The following is an 8,985-nucleotide window of genomic DNA, read 5'->3' on the forward strand; positions in this document are numbered from 1 at the left end:
TTCCCAACAGAATTACACCCTCAAGTGGGGGGCCCAATGTGTTTAAGTGTATGAAGCCCATGAATAGTAATTGTCGGACTGCCATTTACAAATATTTATGCACTATCATCTAAGCATTTTCAATATTCATAAGTCTTTTTAGAATAGTACAGGCCCTCCTTCCCAAGGTAATTACGGCCCAGGTGGAGGGCCCGACATGTTCAAGTGTATGAAGCCCATGAATAATAATTGTCGGACTGCCATTTACAAATATTTCTGCACTATCTTCTAAGCATTTTCAATATTCATAAGTCTCTTTAGAATAGTAGGGGCCCTCCTTCCAAAGGGAATTACGCCCCCAAGTGGGGGGCCCGACATGTTTAAGTGTATGAAGCCCATGAATACTAATTGTCAGACTGCCACAAATATTTATGCACAATGAATGAACAGTTACTCAAACTTGCAAGTTAATTTATCAATCTAAAATTCACAAGTAACATTTATATTTCCCATATTTTGAAATCACGGTGGCATGGTCTAAAAACTTAGATTATATCCATCATCTCGAATCCTCAACGATATTTCTTTCAAATTCCTCTAGGAGTACCTAGAGTTGCAAATATCAATAGTCAATGACCTATAAGTCACAGTTGTGGACTTGGGCTTTATATCAGTTCCATTCCTATTTGTTCAGATTTGCAATCTATTTCAACAAGATATTCTCATTTGGAAATGCAACATACAACAAACATTGCAACTCTTTACATTGTATGTACAATTTCAATAATACCTAATATACATGCTAAAATCATGTTGGTGCACATGTAACTTAGTGATATAGTTATTAGAAATCTTCATCTTTACATAGTTCCTCTTGAAGTAGCCATTTGTATGGGCTTCTCAAAGTTTAATCTAGCATCTAGGGATCTTAACACCTTTAGATAAGTTGTGGGCAAGTAATGCCCAACCTTGGATCTTTCCACCTAGTCCCTAATCAGCCAATGGAATACAACAACACAATCTACGTCAACTTAATTCATGATAGTGATAGACACATTATTAGACAATGCATTGCCCTATTCCATTATTAGGTTGTGGTAGAACAATGTGAATTGTCTCTTAGCATTCATCATAAACGGTATCCAATGGCATTTAGGGTTAATGTTAGATCATTGCCAAGCCAAGCCTAAACTCATATCATAAGCATCCCACAATTCGATGTTAACAAAATATTAACATAGTAATAACAAGAATATAGACCATAGTGACATTATAAAGTCTTGGTAACAATGACCAACATCATCAGGTTTTAGTACTATAAAAACATCCAAATTTAAGTTGACAAGCCCACCTAAACCATCTCCCAAATCAAAGTTAAACCAACACTGCATGGTAGATGTCCTTGAGATCTAATCTTACACACCTTCGAAGACATCTTTGTAATTTTCACCACATGCTTCATAAAATAATGATTAGGCCAATAAAATTAATAGACTGTGTCAAGTATATCTTAAATGGGTATCACGAGAGTGACAAATGATGGCATGACTAGTTTCACAAGGATTAGGTTGTACAAAGTCTTTGATTAAAGGGGCAATACGGATTTCGAAGGGGCCCCAAAACACTTTACAAAAAAAGTGGCCCAGTGAAAAGCTAGACAATTGTGGAATTATAGCCAACATGTCGTTTAACAACAACCAAGTTTTGAAAGGACTTTAAACTTTTTAGACTTTTGTAGTTGAGTTGCCAATACACAAAGTTAAGAAGGAAACCTACATAGCCCTAACCCTTTTCCTAGTATTTTGAGCACCCTTGACTAGGGTGTGGGAGACACAAGCATGTTTAGGAAGACCTCTCCTCTATTGAACAATCTTCTGTGAAACATCATTCTTTGAAGGCTTAAAAAAAAGAGAGAAGGAAGGGCTAGCCACTATTGAAGATTTGCATTGAGCCCTCATAGGCGCTAAAGGAGGTGCTAAACCATAGACCCTTTAATATAGAGTTCTAAGTCAGAATTATAGGTTGTAAACAACATATGGAGTGGTTTTGGAGAAACCTTTGCCCATGGGGCCCTCGCTTCACAGGATTTGCAAACGATGTTTCTGGTATCCATGGAGACCATGAAGCGACGCTTCACTCCCAACCAACTTCATATTCAAATAATATGTGTCTTGGGTGCCCTTCGTTGACCTCATTCCCTGACAATGTGCCCCTAAGTTTTCTGGGCAACTAGCATGTCTTTTCCCTTCAACAAAAGCACTGCTCGTACTCCCAACATCAAAAGGGTCTTCTATAGACAAGGAAGTATGTCCCTCATTTGTAGCGTCCTCGCTTTATCAGAAAACGTTCCAAAAAAGCTCGTGGGAGGATATCCAGAAAACACCTTTTTCATGGCCCGATATCAGATTCTAAACCAATCATCCTTTGGAAATGGGTCCGCAAACCTTTAGATTGGCCTTTGAAGTTTGAAAGTGCTCCTGCTCCCACAAACATTGGTAGATCCACGCAAGATGACGTACTTAGAGTGACATTTCTAGAAGAAACCTTGCTCCTCAAGTTTCTAAATTTCAGCAAAGGGCTCTCATTGGTAAGTTCTGGAACTCTATTCCTCAAATTGAAATACTCTTTACTTGGTGTTGTGCTTCTTGGGAGGGTGTTATTGAAGTGTTCTATATTGATCGTGGGGATGGTTTTGTCATTGTGGTTTTCTCAAACAAACAAAATAGAGATATGGCTCATAGAACCAAATCATGGTTTATGGATGGTTTTGGCCTTCACACTCAACCTTGGAGGCCTCATTTCAACCCATTATCCCTCATTAAATTTGCTCCATTCTGGATTACTCTGTTGTCTCTTCCTCTTGAATATAGAGACACTGATATTATCAAAACTATGGCAAACCAACTATGGATATTTCTTAAGCTTGACCTCAAACCCTTTGAGCATACTAACCTCTCTCTACGTGTCTGCCTATTGTTAGACATGAGAAAATCACTCCCTCAAAGGTTGGAGATCCAATCCCCTTATGGTTTATGGCATCAAACAATGGTTATTGATGACCCTCTTACAATAAATGAGAGCATTAATTTTCTTGGCCATTTTTCCTTAGATTGCCACACAAATGTAGCGAAGACATTCATGTTTGTGCAGATCTTTCCTCGAAACCAAACTTTCGCTCCTTTGCCAAGAACTAGGATGCTCTTCTCCTTCTCGAGTCCTCCACTTCTTCTCGTCGTATGGTTCCCTCCCTTGAGTTGTGCTCCTCCACCCTCCCTTCCTCATCCTCTTAGTTGGTCCCCTCCTCCTCATCCCCACCTCTTTCTTCCATTGCTTCCCCCCTCTCGTCTTCCCATCCACCCATGTCTAACCATTCTCTTTTGTCATTTTTGCATTGCTTGTGCGTTAAACTCGTGTCTTCGTTCATTCTGCCTTTTTTCCCACATAGCAACTCTTCTCTCGTCCATCTTCAGGGGATCTCTAGCCTCAACCTTCTTGGCAGTCTATCCTCAGCCAGTGCCCCCTCAAATTGCTCTTTGGCCCCTTTCAAGAAGTCTCTCCAAATTCATTTGGTGTCTGATAGTAGTGGCAGCGATAACAATTGTTCTTCAACATTTAATGTGTTTACTCCTCATGGTGAAGTTCCAAAGCACATGGTTTTGCCCCTCCTGGGTCAACCTAACTAGATTATAATTTCAGACTTGATCCATAAACTAAATGGATTAGTAAATGAGGCCATAGGTTCAAGCAAAGCTCTTTGTTTGGAAGGATCTTCGGTTGACGCTCAATCTCCCATTCAAGATCTTCTTTTATCCTCAAAAGATTCCCATCAGGTTGGTTCAGAGGATATCCCTCTGCATGGGTGCTCCAGTACTATTGAAAATCTTCAAGGTGGTTCTGATCATATCCCTCTCCTTCGGTGCTCCAACCCAACTGATCCACTCCCAAGTGCTATCCTCCAAACTCATGTGGTATTCACTATTCCTTGCCCCCCCAGAAAGTCAAAGGGTATAGGTAGGAGACTCTTGAAAAATAAAAATAAAACAAAGGAAGAAATCTCAGCTGGAATTCAATCTCACCTAGATGACAAACTTAGTTCGTGTAGAGCCCGCCGCTATCCACAAAAACTATGAAGATCGTAACCTGGAATGTTAGGGGCTTAAACTCCCCAAACAAGAATCGCCTCATCAAATCCCAGATTGAGGTTAGTGGTGCAAACATAATTTTGCTTCAAGAAACAAAATTCATGGAAGAAGAGTGCAATCAATCCTTCACAAAGTGGAATAAATGGAAATTCATTGTCTCCCCATCTATTGGAGCATCAAGTGGTCTAGCTATTCTATGGAAGGGGAAATTTATTCAAATTCACAAAGTTGCAGCCAAAGAAAATTGGATTTAGGTCCAAGTAAAGCAGTTCAACACATGCTTCCTATTATTCAATGTGTATGGTCCAAACTCTACAGTTGGAAAGAAAAACCTTTGGGATTCCTGTGCAAACATCCCTAATGAGCCAATCATACTAAGTGGTGACTGTAATGCTATCCCATCACTTCAAGATAAAGTTGGAGGCATAGTCCCCCCCCTAAAAACACTTCAGGAGTTTAGTGATCTTGTATCCAATAATGGGCTTAAAGATTGTTATTCCAAAACAATAGGTGTTTAATTTAGTACTACACTCAAGCTTAGAGACAAGAATTTCTAATTGAGCAACTATCAAACACGATCATCTTGGTTCATTTATCTTATCAACCCAAGGAGGTACAACTTGAAATGGGTCGGCACAATATATACAATAAGAGTCTTAAGGAACAATTCTACCCTAACTTAAACAAATAGAATGTTGAATAAACCTGCATAAGGAAATAACTTGTCCCTAGATTATCACACAGGAAAATTATACCAACTTCTACTATCAAAACATAAGCTTGTCTAATTAACACATAAATAATTGTTATGTTTTGTTGTTGTTGCAGGAACAGATAGCGAATAACGGTTCAGTGGTTGTAAGAGTAGACAACGAACAATTTAACAGAACAAATTTAAATAATTCTAGAAAGTAAAGTACATAAAACAAATATATAGAATCCTCACCAAGTGGGCCCCCTTGTGTGAATCTTCTGGTCAATAAGCTACAACGGAAATTAACTATAAAGCTTTCATGATGATCTCAAACACCATAAACTGCTCAAACGGGAAGTTTGCTTCTTTATTCAGAATTAACTCAACAGTACATTAGAAACCAGAATCATAACAACAACTAACTAAAATTAGGAAACTTGAGAAAGCTTATATAGCATTATTCCTCATAACAGTTTTCCAAAACAGTCGCTCCACTCTAGTATATAGGAGGCTTTTATTTAAAACATAAAATCTAAGAAATTCAGAAGAAACAAGACTTTGTTTCGACCTTGAACACTTTGCAATCTTTCCTAAATTTTCTCTAACATCCTTCATGGTTATTAACGAAAGACATTAATAGCTCATGATTAATCTTGAAGGCTCTTTAATGACTTCGAACAACTGGTGCCCAAGTTGTAACAACCTTTGACCTCTTCTCTGCCTCGATGTCTAGTCCTTCCCAACATTGCCACACTGCAGATGATTAAGCCTCGATTCAACATAAAAGTCTTCTCATACGGCTGCATCACCAAGGTTAGCACAAGGACATCTATTCACATTCATGATTATTTATTGCAACAAATTTATCATCATCCAAAGATAAAGTTAATACTTATATTTGCATTCATAAAGCTTATTGTATCATCACAACAAAGGTCTCGGATAAAAGACATAATGACCAACATTTAGGCATTTAGGCTTCGTCCTCTTTAGGTCCTCGGGCAACTAGTTCCATCTTCGAGCTAAGTGTTCATACACTGTCTTCAGTGATGTTTTTGCCATCTGCTCATATTCACTATAAGCCTCATATCTTAATGCTAACACTTTTTTCCTTAGCACCAAGTTCAGAGGTTAACTGGTTCCACCTGTAGAAAAATTTCATAAGGGTCTCCTACTTCAGCTCTTAATGGTTATGGAACTATTTGTTCCATATCCAAGTATTCCCTTGCTTGTTCACCTCTACTATTTTCATTCTGCTATAAGACATGAATGCTCTAAGGTGAATATCTCTAATTGTTAGTAGGGGATTCCACTATGCGGTACAAGGAATGACATAATTATGGAGATAAAACTCACACAATAAGTTTTTTTTGCTAAGGAGATGATGTATTAAAGGCATTCATAAATTTTTCAGGGGTCATTAAAGATGAGTTCAATCTAGAGAATTCCCTACTTAACTTATATGAAAGATGCAATTCCTTCAAATAGACAGAGTATACCCCAGGAGGTGGTCTATATATGATTGATTATGTGGTACTAGAGTAGCTATATTGTCTGTTTTGTCCTCCAATCTATTTATTTTTGCATCTTTTTCTTTTAATTTACCCTCTAGCACTTATTTTTCTTCTTTCCATTCCTTCTCCCTTCTTTCCAATAATTTCCATAATTCTAGTGCAACTGAAGCCCAAGAAAATGGAGGTGGTTTATGTGTACTTACCATAATCTTCCTTCTTTACTCCTCTTGATTAACCTTTTCTGTTGCCTCTGCTAAGTTCTCCAATCCAGGTGCAATAGTCTCTTTTTCAACAAAGGGATCTCCACTAAGTGGTTGTTGATGTTCATGAGTGTCTTCAATGTTAAGGTCGACTTGAATTTCCCCAAAATGAACTGATGCTTCCTCCTCTGCAACTTCTTTTTCTTTTGTTGTATCTTGTGATGCATTCTCTGCCACAAATTGTGATATGTTTTGGGCCACATCTCCCACTACATATTGTGCTATATCTCTTGATTCCTCTTCTTTTGATTTTCATGTAGATTGCTCTTCAGATACTTCCTCAGATTCTTCCTTAGATTGAGATGCCTCCTGATCCTGACTTCCTTCATCATTAGTGGAAGATGGAGATGAAGGTTGCAATTTGGAAGAATCCCTTTTAGGAATTTCTTCTTCTTCAGTGTCTGAGCTTTGGATGTCAATTTTCTCTCTTTCGGCAGTTTTACTCTTAAACCTCTTCTTTAATCTATGATTGCTTGTTGTAGGAAGTTTGCTAGTAGCAGGCTTTTCAATCTATTTACATTTTTTACGAACTTGACTTGTTTTTACGACTGGTTTCTCCACTTTTTGAGTTGTTGGAGGGCATGTAAACTCCTTCACGTTCTTTTTTTAAGATGCTAGGGTTTTTGGTGTAGACTTCTTTGAAGCAGAATCAGATAGTTTATGTGCCATAGGGGCCTCCTCTGCATACTGAGCATAATCCTCCTTTATACTCGAAGAAAATCTACTAGAAACATTAGTTGCCTTGGAGGATGAAGTGTCTAAAGCTTCTTTAATACTAGTCACCTGCCTTAATGGTCGAGCTCCGGTTACATCTAAGAAATATACCCATTGCATTCTAGGATTCATTTCAACTAGGGTTTGCTCAATTAACAATTGGGTCAAACAATGATGAGAAACATACTGGATGTTACCTTTCTGTACTTGGTCAACCATCTGTTTCAGCATGTTGTAGAGGAAATTGGGAACGGTCATCCATCGTCCATGCCTTAAATGACTCAAAAGATTAAAATGGACAGAGTGAAACTGTGATTGTCGACCCTCGCAAGTGAGATACATAATGATAAATGTTACCCTATGAGCCTAGAGAGGTGGTAGTGACAACTGACTTGCCCCCTGATGAGTAACATGCAGTGGAGGGGCACCGTGCTCTATAAATTGAGCTATGGCCAACCTAGCATCTTTAGTTTGAGGAAATGGTTCTCCAGTCATAGGCAACCCTGTGATTTGTGCAATTCATTCCTCTGTAACAAGCACTCTTAACCCTTTGACCACTGCTTGGTCATCCTTTAGTGTTTGCACAAATTCTAGGGCAACTCCATCATCAAAAGCATGTAGCTTAAGAAAATAATCCAACCAACCACATCCTCTAGAAAGAGGCTCACAATCTTGGTCCTCTAAGATTAGGCTATGATTCGCGGGTTCATGATGAATTGGAGGACGTCCCATTGTTGAAAATCACATTCCCTTTAAAACTGATACACAGTTCTTTAAGAAACCTTTCTATTTTTCTGAAATTCAAATGTTGAACTTCCTTTTTTTTTTGAGGTTTTGAGAGAAAATAAATAAACAAAATGAACTTTGTTCTTGATACCCCAGAGTTGGATTTGTTTGATGTATACTTGTATCCTCTCGGCCTCTTTAATGCAGCTCTAGAATAATTTTGGCAAAGTTGTTGTATATCATCCCAAATTGCTTGAGCAATATCACCACCTGCCATGAGATTCAGAGAATCAATACATTCCTCATTGATTCCCCTTAAGAAGACTAGTTTTTGAGAATCTGCACTTAACTGATTATGCTTTGACTTCTTCGAGCTAAAGAGAAACCTTTCTACATAGTCTTCCAAGGATTCCTCATCCTTTTGTTGCATGTGGAAGATATCATCCCCCCTCATATCACTTCCTCTGCAATATCCCTTATATTTGGTAAGGAACTTTTCTTTCATGGTGTCCCAATCAACTGTAGAATCTTTACCTAAGGACGAACCAATGAAGAGCGGAATCATTTAAGGTGGAGGGAAATAACTTAAGTCTGTGTGCATCTATGGTGTAGTCATAATTTATGCATAGCACATCAAACTCAAAAAGGAAGGTGTTTGGATCTTCGGTAACAAGGCCATAGAAATGAGGAAGAGCAGGAGGAGGAATATTCTTCAAATTAGCATTAGCTCTTTGTGTTGGAATAGAGAACTTAAAGGTCGGGTTAGAAGGTGGGGGTGGATTGTTACCACCATCACCACCACCAAGGCTAGTCATGTTGCCTTGGTAAACTACCAGTGCACCAAAAGGATTCTCTACAAAAGGTGGTTTGGGTGGAGGAATGAGATTGTCCAGGATTATTTAGGTCTGCAAAGAGTTGTGCAAAGGGATTGATTTTTGGCTCAATATCTTGGTCTC

The sequence above is a fragment of the Cryptomeria japonica genome, chromosome 3, assembly GCF_030272615.1.
Source record: "Cryptomeria japonica chromosome 3, Sugi_1.0, whole genome shotgun sequence".
NCBI classification, from domain to species: Eukaryota; Viridiplantae; Streptophyta; class Pinopsida; order Cupressales; family Cupressaceae; genus Cryptomeria; species Cryptomeria japonica.